This window comes from Sceloporus undulatus, chromosome 6, assembly GCF_019175285.1.
Source record: "Sceloporus undulatus isolate JIND9_A2432 ecotype Alabama chromosome 6, SceUnd_v1.1, whole genome shotgun sequence".
NCBI lineage: Eukaryota > Metazoa > Chordata > Lepidosauria > Squamata > Phrynosomatidae > Sceloporus > Sceloporus undulatus.
Genome location: NC_056527.1, coordinates 86106652 through 86130318, shown reverse-complemented (window position 1 = coordinate 86130318; position 23667 = coordinate 86106652). Strand labels below are relative to the sequence as shown.

At 39.6% G+C, this 23667-nt stretch overlaps 1 protein-coding gene across 6 annotated transcripts in view; it reads left to right on the top strand.

The window, feature by feature from the left end:
• KANSL1 (KAT8 regulatory NSL complex subunit 1) overlaps nucleotides 1-23667 on the top strand; it is a 176610-nt gene that overhangs the window by 45619 nt on the left and 107324 nt on the right. The window lies entirely within an intron of this gene.

Below are 23667 nucleotides of genomic sequence, written 5' to 3'. Positions count from 1 at the left end.
GATAGGCAGAATTGTTTTACTGTACAGCCCCCCCCCCCAAGTTGATGCTTTCCAAGTGCATTGGACTACAATACCCATGATAGTTTGGGGACAATAAGTGCTGTCATCCAGTACATCTGTAAGGCTCCAGGTTGGGGGAAGCTGGCATATACTGGAATTGTATAAGAGGTTTTTTAAAAAAGGCTTTATATTTGATACATGTGAAAAATTTGGGATTTGCCTAGCCAGTTCTAAAAAAAAATAGATTCTGGAATTCAAGCCATTGTATTGTGAAATCGGTCTTGTTGTGTTGGTCTGTACATAGTTGCACTTAAGAATAGATGCACTGAAATAAGTGGTATTTAGAGTCTTCAGTGGTTACAGTCTAAACATGGCTTTGTCTGAGTCCAATTCAATTTTTGTCCAGCAATAGGGCCATGACGCTGATTTCTGCAGTTACCACAGTGAACTTAACAACAGGGGTAAGCAACAGCTGTGGGAGTTCGTGCCAGTTTTCTTTTCCTGAGATCCTCTGAGGGCTTTATGAATCCAAAAATGCCCCCTCCATTGGAAATGGCTAGAAGTCTCATTCTGGTTTTGTGAAGAGTATAACAGTGCAGTGCCTCCTTGCAACTTATTTATATGCTTCAGGAACTGCAATGCATCCTTTTTTGGACAGAAAAAAGACAGCTCAGGGAATTAAGTATGGTTAAGGGCCACACAAACAGCCTTGGGGGCTGAATATGGACCCAAAGCTACACGTTGCCCACTTCTGCCCTTTAGTTGACTCCTTCAGAATGAGACAGAGGTTGCTGGAGTCAGGTTCTTGTTGCTTAAGTATGCAGCAGTCTGAGCTTTTGTATGTAGGAATAGTATGACCCTCCAGATGTTGCTGAACTATCACTTCCAGCAGCTCTAGTTAGCTTAGCCAGTGTTAAAAGAATGCTGGGAGTTGCAGTTCAATAACACTTGGAGGGTTGCACGATTCTCACCACTGTTCTTTCCCCAGCTGGTGAAAACTGAGGTTTTTCACAATCAAATTTGGTGTAAGAAGACGTATGAATGGCATTGAATTCAGTGAGAAATCCTTTGTGGAGTAATGTCTTCAAGGTCTGTACAGTGGTACCTCGGGATACGAATTACCCAGCTTACGAATTTTTCGGGATACGAATAAATCCCATAGGGATTTATTGTTTCGGGTTACGAACGTTTTTTCGGGTTACGAAAAAACGCCGGCGCTGTTTTAAATGGAGCCGCGGCAGAGCCGCGGCTTTTTTTCCCATTAGCGCCTATGGCAATTCGGGTTACGAAGGTTTTCGGGTTACGAAATTAGCCGCGGAACGAATTAATTTCGTAACCCGAGGGAGCACTGTATCTCGTTGGGTAATTGGTTAGGAGGAGGGATGATCAAAACTTCTATATGTCTTGCAATGGAAACAGAAGGAGGTGGGGCAAAAAGGAGACGTTCCAGAAAGAGAAAAATACAATTATAGAACTGGAGAGAGAATTGAAGTAAGAGAAGGAAGGGAACAGAAGCAGGAGGAGGGGCTATAGGTGATTCAAGTAATAGCTGTCAAGTGGCAGCAATTATTGAAATGCAGTAAACAGTACACTTTGTTCTTTTCTCCGGGTGAGCCTCTATTTGGCTTTACTTCATTCTTTTTCTTTTGATGAGATTATATGTAGCCATTGCTATCTGGTATTTTTATCCCAGAGCAGCTAGGCCAAAGATTTTAGAAATGGTGCATTATTTATTCTAAATACTTCAGTCATGGGTCATTGCTTATTGTAGGTCTGGATAAACTGGAGATAGTTCTTTAATATATTACATTGTGAATGGGCTGTACTAAAACTGTAGATTGGCAGCCTATTTTTTATCTTTATTGTGTGATCACTTAATAGGGATAATGTGAAAAGTCACAAAGTCTTTATCATCTATTCTGTCCTGTATGTGTCTGGCCTCACACATCACAAAACACCTGTCTTAGGTATTATGAGAGACAGCAATAGGAATGTCTTCAGTTTTCTAAGGTAGAGGCAAGTAGGTACCAGCTTTTTAGAATCCCTGCTTTTTTATATGAACCCCAAACTTCATCACTTAGAGCCAACCACAAAATGGCAGCATGGAGCTAGAGAGAGTCATAAAAGGTGATTCGAGAGGCAGGGACTAATATGTTGGGATAGTACTTGCAATAAAGGCTGCATTCTTTCTTACACAGCAAATGTTTACAAATCTTTCCTGAGCTACTCTTCCACACATGATGTGAGACTACTACAGTCTACAATTCAAGTAAAGTTTATTCATGTGCTTCACATAAATTCACATAGTTACTTGCAACCATCCATCCAAATTGTGTGGCCCTCCAGATGTTTTTGGACTGCACTCTTAGAATTTCTTACCATTGATATACTAGCTAGCACCTCTGTGAATTACAGTCACAACATTGTCTGGAGGGCCACACAGTCCCCACCCCTGAACTACCTGCTTGTTACCAGTTTTCTCCCAGCCTCCATTCTAAGACATGGATGTATAGGAAATGTATCCTCCACCTCCCCAAAAGGACAGTCTCCTTTGTGACTATAGTTTCATTTGAAATTGGGAAGTATAAAAACAGACAAGATTTTAATTAAATGGGGCTCAGAGATGTATTTGCCCAGGCCAGCCTTTCTATAGTATGAGTGGAATTTGACAAATTTCTGCAAGTTTGGGGTCTTGTTAAATTCATACTTATGCAGAGTCTTGCTCTTAAGAGTCCAACAGCATTGCCTCCAGCTGTAGGGAGATGTTCTTTGTTGATTTATGAGAAACTGTCTCTTTGTCATCATTGGATGAATGCAGTGGAAGTGGCTGTGGGATGTGGAGAAGAAATAGGGGAAATCTAAGGAAAGCTGAAAATCTGGGCTCCACCATTGGGGGTCTTTTTTATATTTTTAGACTAAAACTCACTTTTTAATGTATGAACTGAACAAGAGCTAATGTAGTCCATAAAAATTTAAGCATTTAATCAGTTGTATTTGAGTAACATGCACATTGGTGTTAGATCCATATCTGTGTGGCTTGATATTTTCACTGCTTGTTGTTGGGATCGTGTGTCAAGCATACACGTTCCTTTGAAGGAAGGGAAATAGATGGCTAAATGAATCTTGGCTGGAACTTAACAGAACCACAGTTTCTGTGTATGGTCTGGAGAAAGCATGTTTCCTTCTGCTAAGAGATAATGAAGATAAGTTATTGTAGAGTATAAAATAATAGGATAATCAAATTAATAATGGTATATTGTGTAATTTTAATGTGCCTATTTAGGCCTCAAGTTAGTCTGCTCACCCCATCCGCGTACTTAAGCTCACGTGGACAGCAAGTACCGGTGGACAAAACGGTGTAGGTGCCGCAGGTGTGCGCGCGCCACTGCACACAGGAGCATGCCGCCGTAGGCATCCATAGAATTCTAGCATTGAAAGAGTAGCTTGACTATAGAGCAGCCTTCCCCATACTGGTGTCTCTCCTTCAGATGTGTTGGACTACAGCTCACATCATCCCCAGCTAGCATTACAATTGGTAATGCTGACTAGAGACAATGGGAGTTGTAACCTAGTATATTGATTAGTTTGTTGAAAGATGTTGTGTAAACATTGTGTTTACTTTCATTCTTAGTGCCCTATCATTAGTAAATAATACATAGTAATTGATGAAAGTGCAGCACCTTCCCCTTTTCAAGAATGTGCAGGGACTATTTTTCTCGATTGCTGCTACGTTCTGTTGTTTCACTTCTGTTTATTTTAACTGTCTGTCCAATTGGTTTAAGATATGTTTTACTGGAATACATATTGGTGCTTATTTTCCAAGGCTTCATAGTCTTGCCACATCAAGAGCTGCCTCAACATGTTCTCCCCTTTCCCCCATCAGAATGTCTTGATCTCCCTCTTTTTTGTTTCTAAGTTGGCTAGTTTTCTGGCTCACCATGATTATGAGTGCATCGATCAGTCTTGCTCACTGATTTTTTTCTTCTTCTCTTCTGTAGGCTGTTAAGACTTAAGATGTTACATTCTCTGCAGTAGTGTTCAGTTACTGAGCTGTTTTCAGCTGACTGATCTGATGCTATTTTGGAAACTGTGTAGTTTATGCGTGTGTGCATCCATGTGTATTATCCCTAATCAGTTCTGTATTGCCAAGGTTTTTAGTAGTGTTGCAAGCTTTAATCGGTCGATTAATCAACTGAAGCTTTAGTTGGGGTCAATTTTTAATTAAGGAGGGCAAACTTTGAGCAGTTGCACAGTAAATTAAAGGCACACTTTTTGTTTTGTTTTGAGGTTATCTTGGTTCATTTTTTAATTTGTTTAAAATATTAGTGTGCAAATGTTCATAAAATGTATCCAAGCTACTTGGAAGGCACTAGATCCCATCTGATCTTGGAAGTTAAGCAGGGTCAGGCCTGATTCGTACTTGGATGGGAAACCACCAAGGAATAGCAGGTGCTACAGGCTGTATTTCAGTAGAGGGCAATGGGAAACAACCTCTGAGTCTTCTTTGCCAAAGAAAATCCCGTGAAATTCATTCTGTCACCATAAACCAGTAGGTGACTGAATGCACACGCATGCGCGCATGCACACACACACATTTACAGGTTTAAATAAAGTCATATATTATTGTAATTGCAAATGAAAAAAAGGAAAATATTAATGACCACCACTTCTTCCAGTAGGAGAAATAGCATTTTTGTGTTAAAATTAATATTATATCACACATATGGTCCCCCTGTGCATTACCTATTTTGAATCAGTTAAAAAACCAATAAAGTAGAAAGAGACTTCAAGGGCCATCCAGTCTAACCCCCCGCCATGCAGGAATACACCATCAAAACATTCTTAGCCGATGTCCATCAGCTTACGTTCAAAAACTTCCAAAGAAGGAGACTTCACAACACTATGAGGCAGCGTATTCCACTGACAAACAGCTCTTATTGTCAGGAAGTTCTTCTCTAGGCAGAATCTCTTTTCAAGAATAACTGTTGTTAATGATGACGATATTTTACCTGCAGTGTTAGAGTCAGTATACTGCTCTATACCAGTTGCTAGGAGTCATTGTGGAGATGATAAGTGATCCTCTTGGTTATGTCAAAATCTGTAGCTGTCCATCTGGCAACAAGCAGGGCCTTTTCTGTGGTGCAGCCTCTCTTTGAAATAAATTTCCTTAGGAATAAGTCATACATTGCATTTTAGCAGTTCATGCACATATTGAAAATCTACTTCTTGGAATTTCAGATATAATCCTCATTGCTGTTTTTGGTTTACATTGTTGTGCTCTGTTTTATTAATTATATTATTTTATTTATTAAAATATTTGTGTCTCATATATCATGAGATCTCAGGCCAGAGCACAAGTAAAATCATTTTAAAGCAATAAAATGAAAGACTAAAATCACATTAAATATGTTAAGTTAAAGCAGGTTTAAAAAGGTTACATCTTTTGGAGTAAGTCAGTTAGGCCTAAAGACTTTAGTAAACAGCTGTGTTTTTACTTGAATGGGCTTTTACTGAATGGGCTTAGATGTGGTGTATTGTATTTTTTATTATTGTGCAAGTCTGGACATGTTGTAGATGCCAGACAATACAGAAAATAAAAAATAAGTGGGGTGGTGGTGTTGTACTCAAGTCCTACTGTGAGCTTCTTACAGGCATTTTATTGGCCATTATAAGAACAGAATATTGGATTAGATGGGCCTTTAATCTAACCCAGCATGGCTCACATGACAGAAATTCCCATCATCCGTAGCCACCATGGTCAGTAGCAAGGAACTGTTGGGGACTGTAATACAAAATATTGGAGGCTGTCATGTTGGGAAGGTTGTGTGAGTAGATGCGGGGGGCACACTTTGTTCAGAGGTATAATGAATTGAGTGGTTACATGTCTAGTGAGGCAGTTCTGGGAGGGAGCAGTCATGGGAATATGGCAGACTTCACTTGAAAATGATAGGTCATAGTTAGAACGCCTGAGCTAAGAATAATAGATATGTTTGCTGTGTTAGTATGAAAGATAAAGATGGCACAGTTAAATTGTAGATTTATAAACCTGAGTAGCTGCTGTGGAGCATTTTTGGCAAGGGTAGGGTATTTGTGGCCCTGGCAGCTGCAAGCCCACCTGCAAGGATCCCAGACCTCCTTTTCTTAAAAAGTCTCCCACATCCTCTAGGTTTACCTCTGTCTTGAAAAAAAGACCTCCCTTAGCCTAAAACAGACCCCCCCCCATGGTAGAATTGCTCCCCATGGCCCCTAGAGGGTATGGGGAATATTTTGAGTGTAAATATGTGGATGTTGTGGCTCTCTAAATACAGGTGAGAGGTGTTTGCAGCTCTCTGACCTCAAGTAGTTGCTCGCCCTTGAGCTGAGGTCTACCATTTCATGATAGCTGTCCAACCTGCTCTTCACTGGAAGGAATTGGCTAAAAAAGGATCTATACCAGGGGCTCTAAACCTTTGCTCCGCTAGCCATTTTGTATTTCAGTTCCTAGAAGCCTCTGCCAGTATAGCCAATGGTGGATTCTGGGAGCTGACATCCAAAACATTTGGACAAAGGTTGAAAACCACTGATTACACTGTGTCAAGTATTAAAATACTTAAAACAACAGCCTAAGTTCTGATAACATGTTATCTCCCTCCAAAGCTCTTCTGCTGATCTGTGGCCCATATCTTGAGTCCAACTCTCTTTTTTGCCCTCCAGCAGGTAGATTTTTGGTCTACTAACTCAACTGTATTGGAGAAAGTGGTATTTCTACCTAAATTTAGGAAGATAGATGGTTCATCCACTATTTATGATGAAGAATTTAGGATGTGCTATCAGGGCAGAAATCTAGGGCTCCACTCCCCAGACTGAGTGGAGGGCCCCAAATGTAGCATTTTGGAATAGGCAAGGTAATGCATATTACATATCCACTGTAAGTGCTTATGAATGCACACATTTAATGCACTTTGTGATTTTCACTTGCAGGTCAGGGAATATTTTAAAAGGACTGTTTTTATTTAACACATCCCACAGCAGATTGTGCATGTTAAATTGCCATTACTGGAGGAAGGAGAAAATCTCATCTCGTTGCCTTGGTTTTTGTACTCCTGAGACCAACATGATACTGTATATACTCAACTATAAGTTGACTTCATGTATAATTTGAGGGCAAATTTTGGGGCCAAAATTATGGATTTTTATATGACTCATAGATAAGTGAAGGATAAAATTTAGGGGCATGCAACAAAGGATGTAAAGGTTGAAGTTTGCTGTCTTCATACAGTAATGTCTTATTCAGATCCTTTTAAGCTCAATTCCTCTTGGCACTCTTTTGAGTGGAAGCACCAAAGAGGTGCCTCCACTACCATTTTCCCACTGAAGCATTCAAAAAGGCCAGAAGCAGCATCATGGTGGAAAGGGTAGAGAGGGTTGGTACTTCTTTTGGGTGCTCCCAGGATGAACTAAGCTCTTAACCTTTGTCACTCTACTTAGAGAAGGAGAAGAGTTAAAATACACTATTTACATTGGCCTGTGGATAAGTCGATCCAGCTTTTGGGGGTCAATTTTTGGACAAATATTTCTAGACTTATACATGAGTATATACAGTAGTTACTTTAATTTGTGTCAGTGGAACTTTGCATGTTAGAAATGGAGATTCCATGTGGGTGGCTTGTCAGGCTGAGAGGCGTTTACCTTATAACGGAAGGAGTGGGATTACACTCTCCCTAAAGGCTCAGATTCATAGTTGTGTGATGCTCTGTCAGTAGAGGCACAGGGATCTTGATAGCATAGGTACTCCCATCAGTTTAGGCTCATCTACCAACTATGACTCTACCTGGACAGAATTAACTTTAAAACAGGTATTCATACTCTGGTAAATTCCCAGTTGAATTATTGTGATGCCGTAATGTCTGGGGACTGCCCTCAAAAACAGTTTGAAAACTTCATTTAGTCCAGAAAATATATTCAGGGTAGCTGTGTTGGCCATACAACAAAATAAAACAAAATGCAAAAACAGAGACACCCTGGATCCCAAGAAAAGTTACTACTGATCATGGGGTTTAAATAGTCCCCACATGGCCAAGAAGGGAATGCTCATTGCCTGCATTGAGATCTCCAAACCAGCTCTACCCTGACTCCAACACTATCACCCCCACCACCTTTTCAGCTCTTATATGATTTTAAAACATCTTTTGCCTGATGAAGAAGCCAGTTGAGCTCCAAAAGCTTGCATTATGCGTTTTGTGCATTTGGTTGGCTAGTAAAGATACCACTCTTCTGTGGATTTTGGGTTTGTTTTTTTTATCCAGTTAGTCCAAAATACGATAGCAAGCCTACTAACCAGGAATAGCTGACATGATTATATAACACCACTGTTTTGTGGACTGTGGCTGCCATTCTGTTTCCCAGCCCTGTTCAAAATACTGGATATTAAGCCCTTAAGTGCTTGGAGACAGGTAGGGTGAAAAAATGTCGCCTTTCATATCTGCCCAGACTTTAAAGACGTTCCCCTGTGTTATGCAGTCAGCTGGGCAGGATGGGTGTGACATGAGAACAGGACCTTTTCAGTGTTGGTACTGTGTCTGTAGAATGCTCTCTTAAAAGAGGCTCATTTGATACTTAAAAACAAAACAAAACCCAGCAGTTCTTAGAGAGCTGCTCTTACTGCTTTTAGAGCATAGAGTTCTTCTGTTTTGTAACTGGCTTTGTTGTGCTGCACTGCAGTTGGTTCATACCTTGCTGTTGGTTTTATGTTTTTATTATTATTGTTTTAACTGAGAATGAGAAGTCCATTGAAAATGAATAGAGAAATTGGATTTCTCCTGTTGGTATGGAGAAATGTTTTAAAATAATCTATGTGTCTAATTTTAATGCAGCTGCATGTTAGTTGAAAATTAATGCAAATGCATATTCTAGAAATGGTTAGGACAGGTACTTTGTTAATCCTGCAAAGATGTATTTTTATGTGAATTAGTAGCAATTTTAAAAAGCCACAGTAGCATCAGAAACAAGTCCAATGTTCAGTAGCGAACACAAATGTATGACTGAGACTTTACAGGGTGATAGGGTACATCTGGAAATAATTTCGGGGCCCCAGCTATTATTGGGATCAAAGCAGCTTTCAAAAAAACACTTTGTATTAAATGTCTTTTTGACAGAAGATTTGTACAACAATGAAACAAAACAAAATTAATCAACAGCAGGACAAGGGGAGGTGGGTTGTCATGGTGACATAAGGGAATAGGTACACTCTTGTTTATGATTGGAAATAATTAAATAGATGCAACATGTTGCACACTGATGTTCATAGCTGTCAGCTGAAGGTTTCTGCGTAGCTCATGTAGACTTTGCACATATATCTTCCTCCCTTTAGTAGGTTGTAAACTCAAAGGTAGATTGTGCTTTCAAACCTTTAGTCCATTGATATAGGGAAAGGTGTGTGTGGCAATCTTTTCAAGGCTCTTCACCACTATGAAAGATGTAGGGAGTCAATGCTTATGGACACTTAATGTATCAGGTCTTGGCTTTTTGTTCAGCAGCCTTTGGCCCTATACAGACCGTCCAAAATAAAGCTGCTTCAGGTCACTTTGGGGGTATGGTGTTTCAGTGATGCATGCGTCCTAAGAGTCTGGAAGCTGCACCAAAGCTGCACTGCAGTCCTTAGGACTGGATCATGGCTTTGGAGCGGCTTCCGGACCCTTAGGACGCATGTATCTTTTAAACAGCATACCTCCAAAGTGACTCGAAGCAGCTTTAGTTTGGCCTGTCTGTATTAGGCCTTTGTATCTCTGCAAAGTATAATATCCTGTTTTCAGGTGTTCAGCCACACAAAAGTATCAGTAGCCTAGAATGGCAGTGTGTGGCTATTCCCTGTTTGCTGTTGTGAGTTTCAGCATTGTCATCCATCACTATCTGCAGCTAGTGTGTCAGTCAAGGTGTTCAGAGCAGGCTTCTCTTCAGGTGCTGTGTCCAATGGACTAGTTATGCCCTTTCCACTTCATTATTATTAATATGAGTAAAATGATGAGAAAGATACTACTGATAGTTTGAAATGTCACTGAAGTTGGGTGCAAATTTCAAGTCCAAAAGAGGCAGTCCTCAGATACATCTCCATGTCACAGTTGGAGAAGCTTTTCAGTGGAGCAGGAGGTGGTGACATAAGGGAGATGAAGGTATTAGAAAATAGAAATGGCAACCCAAGTTGTAGGAGACAGGGTGCAGACATGACTAGAAGAGATTGGGGAAATGGGTTTTTTAGACTTCAACTACTTGCATTCCCTAGCCAGCATGACCACTGGCTCTGGAGCTGTAGTTCTAAATATAACTTTCTCAAACTCTTGTTTTATTAGTAGGGCACAGTAGAATGTCTGATAATAGTTTCACTTTATGAGCCCTACCGAATAAGCTATAGATAGAGCTCCCAGTCTAAAGTAATCCGAAGTAGGAATCATTTGGAATCTAGGAAGTCTTGTGATGCAGTAGAGAGGAATGAACAAAACATGAGCTATTTGAGTATTATAGTAGTAGATCTGAGACCCCATTGTACCCCAGCCAGCCTGGCTATTCGTTGTGGAATGATAGAAGTTGTCTCCCAATACAAATGGAGGGATGTGGTATGATCCTAGCTAATGATAGTGTTGCTGAGTTTTAGGAAGTAACTTTTCAGAAAAGCTTAAAAAATCCATTTCAGCACACATTATTGGGTTCTAACTTTTAGTATATTTGTGTGTATGTCCTTTAAATGTTATTTGTCTAAGTATTTTCTGATTTTGTAAGAGTGGTGATGGCATATTTTCCTAAGAGCTCAATCAAAAAATCTATCCATCAGCTAACTCAACTGTGATATTTAGGCATAGTTCCTCTCATGTCTAGATCAGTGCTTTCTATCTTTGCCAGTAAGTGGCTCATTTACCAGACAAAGTTGAAAACTATGGCGCGTTACAGACCACCATAAGGGACGTCCTCAGGGTGCCGCCATGATGGCGTCACGAACGTGCTGCCTCCAAACGAGGTGGCACAGATGTGACACCGTCGCGCTGCGCGAGGGCGCTTAGTGCACCCTTTCGTGGGTGCAGGAAGGAGCTCTGAAACGGAGCTCCTTCCTGGTTTTGCATTGCTGGGCGCAGCCTTTAGATGGCTGCACCAGCAACGCAGAGGAGAAAGGGGCCAAGCGGCCCCTTTCTCCTCCTCCCTGCTGCCGCGGGGTGTCCTTGGGGCTTGAAGCCCCAAGGACACCCCTTTCCAGGCCTTGGGGAAGTGGCCTTTTGCTGCTTCCCCGCGGCCTGGAATGCGGCAGGATCGGGGCCTTAGCGGCTGCCGCTCTGGCCACTGAGCCCCGATCCGGCGGAGAAAGGGGCAGGTGCTGGCCGCTGCTTTTCAGCGGTCTGTAACACGCCTTTGTGTGGTTTAACCATATTATTTTTTCCCTGTAGTAATAAAGGTTAGTTCTATGGTTTTATTTATTTCTGTGTTATATTTGGATTTTTATTTATTCTAGAATGTCCCCCCCCCCTTTGAATCAGCACTTGGTAGGGAATGTTCACTCAACATTGGGGAATGGAGAATTACTTGGGATGTTAGTCTTAGTGAGATATATTTAAGGTGATTAATCTTTGAATGAGAATTCTTTACTAAAGCCCTTAGGAGAGGAAACAAATGTAAACACAAATTAATACAACTTACCATTTTTCTCCAGGCACATCACTTTTTATTGGTTTGTCCACAAAGCAGGAAGCTACTTAATGAATAATGTTTTAGCTTTCTGCTGTTTTCCCTCTTTGATAAAGCTTCTAAGAAGCTCTTAGTAATAGGAATGCATGGGGTCTACATGTTTGGATGTTCTTTATGGGATTTGCAGCTGCTGTCTCACATAATGATAAAGCAGAACTGGGGTCAGTAGGCTGCACTGGGGGAAATGTTGACCATAGCCTAAGCTTGGAAATGTTGCTCTTTTGAGCTACAGCTATCAGTATTTACCAACCAATGTGGCCATTGACTGTGCCCACATCCAACTTTGAAGCGCATTGGGTGGTCTTGTGTAAGGAATCTCTAAGGAACAATCACATTAAATGTGGTAGGGACTCAAAAGTCCTTTGAACTTAAAAAAATATGATGATAGGACAGGTAGCTGACAGATTCTGAAATTGGGGCTCAACCTTGGGCCTGCTGTTATTACCAGGCTTTGTTATGGCCTGTGTGAAATGATAATGAAAAGCACCTATAAACATATGAAAAGTGTGTTTCCCACACTGCTGTTTTGTCCCAGTTCATTTCTATTATCAGAGCTTCTAGATAGGGCTTTGAAATAACAGGATATGATTTTGAAGCAGACTTGAGCCTCTGCAACCCTTCCTATGCCTAAGAAGCCTAGGGTTTATGTACAGAATGGTGTGTGATTTATTTTTCTCCTGCACAAAGGTAGAAATTAGGGTTGATGTTGAACTTAATGTCCTGAGAATCCTGGCTTTATATTGTGTCTCAAAAAGCTTTCTCAACCCAAAAGCTACAAAAATGGAATTGAAAATGATGAATGATATTACAATTTGGAGGGGCTGAACAGAGTTTCCAGCAGTTGGGTGGGGTGTGTGGTGAAACAATTTCCACTACTGGATTGCTCTGTTAGAAAGCTTTCCATTACCAAAAATGCATTGTTTGTTCCATAAAAACAGTTAACGGTGTAATGACAGCATACAGCACCAGTCAAACTGAGTAGCACCAAAGCTGTAACTAACATGTAGGGGATTATCCATGGGAAAGAAGTAAGAAAGTGAGTGTGTATAAAGTTTCTTTGGGCGTGCTAAAATTAGCTGTTAACTGTTTTCATTATCTTCATTTATTTCCTAAAGCTAAGCGTGAGAAATTATGTTGTTCAGTCTTAAAATATTTGCAGATATTACCAAAGAAACAATTCCAAGGTAAAACTTGTGAAATTTGCCTCACATCAAAACAAGACTTCAGTGGGTATACTTCCATTGATGTTTTCCCCAGTGACATAGTTCAATGCAATTGCTTGCCACTATTAGGAGGAAAAAACCCCCAGATATTTATAAATCATTTAAAATTAACACTATTTCCTTTTTTTTATAAAAAAGGTTTGTTTAATAACTGTAGTTCATTTAAATTGTAACTCAGTTGAATTCATCTAAATTGGATTATTATTGATTTAGAACACCATAGGTCCCTCAACAACCTTCCTTAATAATTCCAAGTCTTGTAGCTGTGCTTTCTCCTTTCTCCAGGGAACTATGGAGTTCTTTAAATTGTTATCAGTATCAGATTTTCTTTTTAGTGGTTATTTTTATAAAACAAAACAAACCTTTGAAAACTTTTCATAACAATGCACCGTTCTTACAGAAATACTTCAAATTCCTAGGCAGTTGCTTTATTTTGAGCCTGGCTTAGTGGTTAAGACACCAGTTATGACAATCAGAATCAAGATTGGTAGGTTGGCAGTTTGAAGCCCAAGTGCTGCATGAAGGGGTGAGCTCCTGTCACTAGTCTCACCTTCTGCCAACCTAGCAGTTTGAAAGCATGCGAATGCCACTTCAGTGGGAAGGTAACAGCATTCAGAGCAGTCATGATGGCCACATGAACCCCAGATTCCTCTTTGGACGACACTGGCTCTTTGGTTTAGAAATGGAGATGAGCACCGCCTCATACAGTCAATTATGAGTAGACATTCGTGTCAAGGGACTAGCTTTACCTTTAAACTGAAATTATAGCTACAGCCCATATCCTTAAAGCACCAATATCAGATTTATTAAAAAAACCCAAACCTTGTCCTACCATTAGACAGAATGAGGCAGCTGCCTTAGGCAGCAGATTTGGGGGATCATAAAAAGGCTGCATGTTGTTGTTATTTAATTTGTTATTATTACATTCTTGCAGCCACATACTTAATCAGATTTTCTACTTCATGTGCCAAAATTACCTTGGCTGTCTTTACACTGTGTCTTGCCTTTTGTGGATTGGGAGAGGCACTATTTGCTACTCTGCCTCAGGTTGTAAAATGGCCTGGGCTGGTCCTAATAAGAATGTCGGTAGTACAGTGTAGCCAAGTGATTGTAATTCTTTTTTTGAGTCTCAGTTGTCTCTGTAACTATTGCATCAGTCTTACGTATTTATAGTGGTGTGTGCATCTTTCTTTTCTCTCTTTCTGTTTCACACACTTGTTTGTCTCCCTTCCCTGCCTGAAAAGCAGTTTAATTTTACCCAGTTCAAAGCTGTATGTCAGTGATTGTTGATGAATGAATTCTTAGGATGATGTAGGAATAGTATGGCACAGAACCGCACCAGCGTTTGATGCAGCAGACACCGTTGCACTATTACAGCCCTTTGCTGTGCAGTTAACATGTGTATTGCAAGAACAAGTCTGCTGGACTGAGTGTCTATTGTTCTGCAACCAGTGAGCAGTTGATGTGTGGTTTTAATCCAGTACTGACTTGACCGAAATGTCTGAAGGAGTCTCATGCCTTTTAGTGGTAATTGGGCTTTCAAGCTCTGACATACATTGACAATTCTTTCTCTGAATTTAAATAATTTGTGTTCCTGTGTTTTTAAAACCCTGTATTGCCTAACATTTCCATGAAGATACTGATCTGATTGCCCATTCTGATTTTTATATTACTGAAACACATGGTAGTTTCATAACAACATTAAGTGTACTTATCTGCATTTCTCATACCTTGCCTTCAGGTTAATAATTTTGTAGAATTGGAGCTCTCCCTCCCTCTTTCCCTCTGTGTGTGTGTGTGTGTCTGTCTGTCTGTCTGTCTGTCTGTCTGTCTGTCTGTGTCTGTGTGTGTATATGAATGAGTGTGTGTGTTTGTGAGAGAATATGTTCCATGGGATCATTTGGTAATATTTTGCTTCATGAAAGTCTGCATATTATTTTGTGACTCTGAATTGACTGAATAAAATTACTGCTCTTAATACATAGTTTTTGGAGCAACAAAAGACTGTTACATTTTAGTTAGTGTGCCTTGAATTACATGTTCCTTGGTTTTGAATAACAGCTACCTGCCTTTTTCAGATCAAAATAGACCATTTATAAGCTGCAAAAATGGTAGGAAATCTACTGTTAGTTTCAGTTAGAGTAGACCCATTGAAATGAGTGGTACTTCTTAATTGCAGTTTACATTCCATTTATTTCAGTTGATCTGCTCTAGTTCTATCTAACACTGGATTTAGCTTTGTGGACCTATAGCTCTTGTTCATGTGTTAAAATATATACAGTATATTTTAATCTTAGTAGTCTTCTCAGCCATTGTGTCTTTGTCTTCAGCATTGTATGAGAAAATGCTTTCATTGGCAAAACTAGAAACAAGTCATATTGCTAATAACAGACAGGGAATGCAAATAGAATACTAACAATCATACTACTGACTAATTTATTTTAAAATAGCTTTTATTTTATGAGTCTTGGTTCCCTAATTGTTATAAGCTAGGAGTTTTGAATTTTGAATTTAGTACTGTCTCTGGATGTAGAGATGGAGATAAAGAAGCTGATGTCCAGACTATTCACTGGAACAGAATTGTCCTTTGATGTATATCAATATGTTTTCAATAGCAGTGTGGGTTATTTGAACAAATGCATCGAAAGCTTAAATGTCATTAGTAAGGATTGTGCTGAGCTGGTGAAAATACATGTAGCTAGAGCTTTGCAACTTTGACTGACCATGAGTATTTATCAGTGTGCCCAGAAGCACGCTGTTGAGCTAAATTCCTCATATATATTCTGCATAAAAATGAGAGCCATTTGGTCATTGGTTACATTTTCTTTCTTGCATTTTTGAAAACCCAATAGGGAAGCTGACAGGGGAATGTTTCCCTTGGTGGAAGTCAGGCAAGAGAGTTAGATATGTATCTTGCAAAGCCCTTAGAACAACCTTATTTTCTAACTCTCCTATCTCCAAAAGGCCATTGAGATATCGTGTGTGTGTGTGTGTGTGTGTGTGTGTGTGTGTGATTGATTGATTGATTGGCAACTCGTGGCCTTCAAGAATTGGACTGCAGTTCCTGTCTTCTTTCAGCTTTCTAGTTGGGGCAGATGGGAGCTGTATTCCAACAATATCTGGAGGGTTACACATTGCTACATCTGTTGTGTTATCCTGCCTTACACTTCATTTCTATAAAATAAATTAGCCACTGCTCTGTACAGGTGTTGCTCTGTTCAAGTGTGTTACGTGGAGTTTATTGTTAAATGCCATTGTATTTTTTTTACCAACCTTATTTTGTGCCAAGAACAGTTGACTCCTGCATTAAAGATTGTGTACATGTTGGAAGTTCAGTAATTCTGAAATGAGAACACATTTTCTTTTCAAACCAGCCAGGTTTCACTGTGCTAACATTGTTCAGCCGTGTACCAGCAGAGATGTCAGAACAGATAACATGGGTTAGCCTTGAATGAACAGTGCCAGTGAGACAGGTAGGGTGTATATTAGATCCCTCAAAGAAGAGTCTGGATGATTTAAGGGTACAGCTACTTGAGGGTTTTATTCAGGATTGTAAATTTATTTTATTTTATTCATTTAGAGTATTTTTCACACCTATCCCTCAGAGCCTCATACATGTAAGGAACCTGTGCCAGTTACATCTCTGGCAATTCAGCCCTTTGGGAAGGTTGCAGTGTATGAATAAAAAATGAATGAAACCATAAGCTGTCAGGTATCCTTACTGTAGAGATTGCTTCCTAAAATTTATGTTCTTATTTTTTTTTTTGGAGTGGGGTTGCAATGTTGGCAGTTGTTACGGACAGTATTCAGTAGTCTGACCACTGACCTATTTTAATTTTTAAAAGTAAACAGGTAACTGGTAATTGTGAGATACATGCACATGCACATTTTCTTCTTTAAATGGTAACTAAGGGAAGGAAGATAATCAATCTGTTCTAACTGGTATGTTTAGAAACTTAGAAGAAAGGGGTGGAGTACCTAAGGGATGGAAAATTACTTCATGTAAAAAGTTTCTGGCCTTTAGGCATGTTAAGTTCTGAATTGGCTTTGCAAGCTTTCTCTTTCCTGAGTTTTTGATGATACTAAAGTTCACATGTGCTTTCACTCTTTGCTCTGCAAATGGTAAAATTACAAGCCCAATTGTTTGTGGTTAGCCTGTATTTATGCACTTAAATTTAATCTTAAAATCTACAAGTATAAGACGGATGTATAACTTGTCATGTAAAGCAGTGTGTCCCAAATGTAAAACTGTATAGTGTAATATTAGTAAGGGTTATATAGGATCATTATATAATCTGCTTGTATTCCAGCTCTGCCATGTAAACTAACTGAGTGATTCTGAGCCAGTCATACCCACTCAGCCTTAGATGATGGTAATGGCAAACCCCCTCTGAAGAAAGTTGCCAAGAAAACCCCATGATGTGTTCACCTTAGGGTCACTATAAGTTGGAAATGACTTGAAGGCATACAAGAACAACAACAACGCTGGCCATAGCATCCTTGGTTCTCTGGCGGATCCTTCCACATGCTAAGAAATAAATGATAATTGATTAATTGGGTCAGGGAAATGTATCTTCATTTGAAAAGACTGAGGTTTAGCTCAGTATCTTTTCCTATACTACTGATAAGTAAGGTTGCCAGATGAAATAAGAGACGGGCTTCTTTCCCTTTTATGGTTGTGTAGAAGTGGGAGTTTCAGCAGGTGTTGCTTGTCATGCAAAGGGCATCTTCTGAAATTCCCTCTTTATACAACTATTAATGGGAAAGGAACTCTGCTCCTTATTTTACTTGGCAACACTACTATACCTTATATCCTGGTAACTTAGGTTGTGCATCTATTGGCGTTCCATTCTTAACCTTCTGTAAATTGTTGAAAGTAAGTACATCTGTATATTCCTGCATATTTCATTTCATTCTGCTTTTGCTTGCCATCTGGAGAGGCAAGGAGCAAAGCGTAACAGGAAGCTTTCCCTGATCCTCCAGTTTTTCAGTATTTCAGCATTCATTGTGAAAACACACTATCTTTGTAACAATAGTAGTTGCAGCTTGCTTTAAAAAAATAAATGCCTAATTGGGCATCCCTTAATAATTTTTGCTCCTTCATAGTATGATTGAGAAATATATATAGGTCTTTGAATGCTCTACAGCATTATGGCTATTATTTTGAATAACACTGTCCCAACTAAGAAACAGCAGATTCCAGTATAAGGTACTTTTCCTTGTGTAGAGCAACATTAATCTGCTGCTACATATAACTTTAATTAGTTAATTAATTATTAATCTATCCATATAAAATGTATAAAAATGTAAATGTTCGTTTATTCAAAATCTTAAATCTCAGAGTTCTTCACCAATTGCTTTGAAATGTTGACACAGCAGTCCATTCGAATACACACATGTTTTAATATACTTACTATGTTTTTATATACCTACTATTATATAGATGTCATGCCTGTGACAAGTAAAAATATGTTTTTTTGAAAAACAGCGCCAATTATAAGAATCACGATTGGCTGAGCGAACGAGCTTTTCTTGCGGCCAAGAACAAAGACGTCTACGAACTTAACAATATTATCTCTAACATTCAAGGCGAGGCAGTCACATGCAAGTCCGTTGACACTGTTGTGGAAGCAGATGAAGCAGTTAATTATCCAACAGAATTTTTGAATTCGCTCAATCTGCCAGGGATGCCGCCACACGTCCTGCAATTGAAAATCGGCGTTTCGTTTACCATGCTGTGCAATATCAACCAGCCAAAGTTTTGCAACGGCACACGATTTGCAGTAAAAAAATTAATGAGCGATGTTGTTGAAGCAACAGTCTTGACAATACCTTTCAAAAGTAAAGGTGTCCTCATTCCTCGCATTCCTATGACTTCAACAGATATGCCATTTCAGTTTAAGAGATTGCAATTCCCAATTTGATTGGCGTTTGCAATCGCCATCAACAAAGCTCAGGGCCAATCTTTAGAATTTTGCGGTGTAGATCTAGTCACAGATTGTTTCTCACATGGACAATTATATGTTGCGTGTTCTAGAGTCAGTAAACCAGACAATCTCTTTATCTACACAGACAATGGAACAACAAAAAAATATTGTATACCCACAAGCATTCTAAAATTAAATATTTCAGAAACGTGCACTTTCTCTTTTCTTTCTTTTCCATTTAACCAGACTGAGCCACAGCAACGTGTGGCCGGGTACAGTTAATAAGGTATAAATTCGAGACTTACATGAGAGAGAATACTTAAATTGCTCCTCTGGCAAGACTGTACCTTGATTTGTAGTTATGTCTGGACCTTTCACAATATGGTGAATAATTATACCAATAGTACATGTCTGCTCACTCTTGATTGTTGCCTGTGATCCACATTGCATGACATGGTAACAGGACGTCATCCAGAATACTGTGTATAGCTTGAGGCACCAATGCACCATAAGGCTGGTGATAAATTGGCAGATATTCAGAAGAAAGAGCTGCAATGATGGTGAAGAGACCAAAAGAAAAGAAAAAAGTCCTGTCTGGAAAGGCTGAAGACCTAATTATGTTTAGTCTGGCACACAGATGATTGAGGAGGGGGTTCATTGAAATGCTTAAAAAGGATATTGTAATGCAGGGGGAATCATTATTCAGTCAACTATACATAGGAAAATGATCATTGTTTTTTTTTTTAAACTCCACAAAATAGGTTTGAGTTTGATAGTAAGAGTAAGTTTTGAACAAAGCAAAACATCTTGTGAGGTAACAGTAGAAAAGATGATGTCTTCCCAGGAGAAAATGGAGAGGCATCTGGAAACTGTCTAGCATAAAACATGTTATCAAATCAGGAGGGAGAAACGGCTGGTTAAATAGCAGTCCTCAAACACTTAGGTTCTCTTGATTTTATGGCCCCATCTTGATGTCAACAGCACTGTGGTTTGCATAAGAGTTGCCAGATTCAGAACAACTTTGGGATTGTGTGCCTCCCTGTTTATCACTCATTGAAAGGTCTGAAGTTGCCTATGGTTGGAGGTCCATATCTAAAGTCAGACAAGTCTGGACTTGGCAGCTGAGCACCAGAGAACTCAGTGAAGCTTTTTATGAGTTCTGAAAAGGCAAGGTGAATTGGGAATGTTTAGGCGACAGTCATAGGTGGCGTTGAGCAATCCTCAGTAGTAGTATTTGCTGAAGTTTTCATGAAAATTTGGTTTGGAGAGTGGAGGAAGGCTGCCCCTTTGCTGATCTCAGGTACTTGAGACATGCATCAAAAACAGAAACCTCACTAGGTTAGATATATGTCCTAAAACCTTGAGCAGAGTCTGTTGGTAAAAGGGCAAAAAGCTCCACTTTCAACAAACAAGCAAAATCCATTCACGGGGAGAAGAGAGCAACCTTGAAGCCAAGGATTGATGTGTTCTGCATCAGCTGCAGCTGTCAAACTAATCTTGAGAGAAAACCAGCACATGGAACAATGTAGTAACCCCCTGCAAGGAGATAGCTGTCTAGGCTTGTGGTATCTGACATCACAGATCAGCATGAGATTGTCTTTAGAACTATGTGCCCTCTTTCCTTCTTGGTTAGATTTAGGCTTAGCATTTCTCTTCCCTATGTTGCTGTCCTCCAGAACATTGGGAGAGCTACTCTTTGGACTACAGCTCCCAGAATCTCCCCCAGCAAGTGTGGCATGTGGCATGGTTCTAAAAAGTTTTAATTAAAACATCCATGGTTCCAAGCTCTTCTCTCATTCTAACTTATGAACGGGACAACCAAGCATCATGTCAACATAAACACTGTGTTCATGATTTTCCTAAACCTTTTAAAATTTTGATATTTGGGAACTTAGGTTTTTGAGAGAGAGAGATATTGAAATGAAGGCTGCCTTTTTGTAGCATGTGTTGATTTAAGCAATACCAGTAAAATTGAGTATCCTAGCATGACTCTGAGACATCAGAATTAATTACAGTCAGCTCTCTGTATCCATGGATTCTGCATACACAGATTCAGTCATGCCCAACTTGAAAATATTAACCTCCCCCCAAAAAACACCCCCAAAGCAAACTTTGATTTTGCCATTTTTGTATAAGGGCCACCATTTTACTATGCCATTGTAGATAATGGGACTTGAACATTCATGGATTTTCGTAGCTGTGTGTGTCCAGGAACCAAACCCAATGGATACCACGGACCAACTATATTTGAAGTTGGCAAAGCTGATGGAGGTTTAATGGGCCATGGAGATGTTTTTAGCTACCTCCTATGAAGAGTCTATACAAGGCAACATAAAACATTCAACTTTGTTCTAGTAATAAGATTAAAACTGAAAAGCTAATCAGAACATCTTATTCATTTAAATTATGGACAGAAAACCTGAGGAATATTATCATTGTATACATGTGTGTTTCAGTGGAGTAGCTATGAACAAGATACTAGTTTTAGTCTGAACTCTGGAGCACTGGAACCTATATGTCTGAAGGGCTACTTGTCTTTGTCCAGTGAGTCATATTACACTCATCTCCTACTATTGGCTGAGTTACTGTGATGCCATCACTCATGCAGTACCTAATTACTGAGAGAGAAATAAAGGAATATTGATAGCAGCATGAATGTAAACAGAGTAGGAGAGCAGGTTTTTCTGTGGATAAAAACCTCTCATGACTTAGGAACACTACTGGAAGTACTATGAGCGTCTTGTATCTAGCAGTTTGGATGCAGCTGGGAAACATGGGGTAAAGTGGTAGCATCAGTTTCCAGGTGAGCCTTAGTTATTATGGAACAAGACTTGTGTGAGTCATGAGCAGCTGAACATTCCCCTGTCCCTCTGGCAAGAAAGTGGAGAGGCAAGCAGAATAATTCCCCAAAGGTGCATTTGAACCGTAGAGCGCAGGGTCAAGACTTGCCCAATGTTTACTGTCAGCGAGGGTAATACTGTTTTCCTGAAGTAGTATATAAACATACTAGTATGAATTCTCAACACTGATAGCTCTAGGCAGGCAGGAAGATTTAAGTACGGGGGAAGGTGGGGGCTGCTTAGCTTGAGTCTAAAATCATGTCTAGCTCTGGCCTTCTTCCAGCCAATGCAAAAGCATATTTTTGTGACCATTTTAATTAATTCATTATACTGTACTCTGCTTTCTCCCCAAAATTGGAACTGTGGATCATAATTTAAAGGAGCAATACTATGAAAAAATACAGAAATTGAAAATTAAAGTAGAATTAAACAATTACAATATTGAAGCACGTCATATATTAAAAGAATAAAATGCAATTAAAAAGATAGAATTTTTTGTGGGTTTTTCAGGCTATGTGGCTATGTTCTATAAGAGTTTATATGTGACGTTTCACCAGCATCTGTGGCTGGCATCTTCAGAGAAAGCCTTCGACTTCACAAAAAGTTAGAAATTCTTACAAACAGTGGAATTAAAACAGTACAGCACCCCCAGCCCATTCTATAAAAACTTTGTGTTTTAAAAGGATATTTGAACAAAAAGGGCTTAGTCTGCCAACAGATGGACAACAAAGTGGAGGCCATTTTGACCTCCCTAGAAGGGGGGCGCCAGAATTTAGGGGCAGCCTTTGAGAAGGTCCTCTCTCATGTCCTCATCAACCATGCTTGCAATGGTAATGGGACATAGAAAAGGACCTCTCCTGATGATTTCAGAATCCAGGCTAGTTCATACAAGATATAAACAGCCTGGATCTGAGCCATATAGGGCTTTATAGGTCATAATCTGTAAACCAGCTGTTTCAACAGTGGCTTTGTATGGTCTTTATAACCTGGTCCAATTAATAGTCTGGCTGCAACTCTTTGGACCAGCTGAAGTTTCCAAACACTCTTCAACGGCACCTCCAGGTAGAGTTGCAGTATTGCAAATGGTATGTAACTAAAGCATTTATCACCCTTGCCAGGTCTCAAGGAAAAATGTAGTTGTCACACAAACTTTAACTTGCAAAAGCACTCCTGGCATCTGAATTCAATAATGTCATTTAGAGCCAGACACATAGCCTTGATACCTTATTTGAAGGCTTTGCTTTTCATAAAGATGCTGCAATTGCTTTCCCCAAACTCTCCTGACTGGCGAGGATAGGAAACTTTTTTTTAAAATGTACACAGGTGTTTCTCAATTGGCCATGGACTGATTTGAACTGTCCCATTCAGAACTGTAGAAGGTTTTAATGTGTTCAACCCATTTTTGTAGAAAGAATGAGAAGGAAATGGTGGATTTTAAAAAAGGTAGTAAAAATAGGCATGCTGCCCTATGTGGGGGTGGGGAGGGGAAGAATTCTTCTAAATCCACACTTAAGCAATACCATTTTTTTTAGAGCCAACCAAAATGTCATAATCAAATGGTTAAAGATTTCCCATGCCATGGATCAACCGTTGATTAGAATGGAGAATCAGAAGAGGGCTAGGAATGGGAAGGGTAGCTATGAAAGAACTAGACAGAATCGTAAAGCTTAAAGATACAAAACTGAAACTAAAGTTAGGATTGTCCAAGCCATTGTATTTCTGATTACCATGTATGGATGTGAGAGCTGGGCAGTGAACAACTCCGATTTAAAGACGATCAACTTACTTGAGATGCAGTGTTGAAGAAGAGTGCTGACCATACCGTGGATGGCCAAAAGGACAAGCAAATGCGTCTTGCAGCAGACCTGACCTTTCTCTGAAAGCCAAGGTGACTAAATTGAGACTGTTGTATTTGGGCCACATCACAATAAGGCATGACTCGTTTGGAAAGACAATGATGCTAGGAAAGTG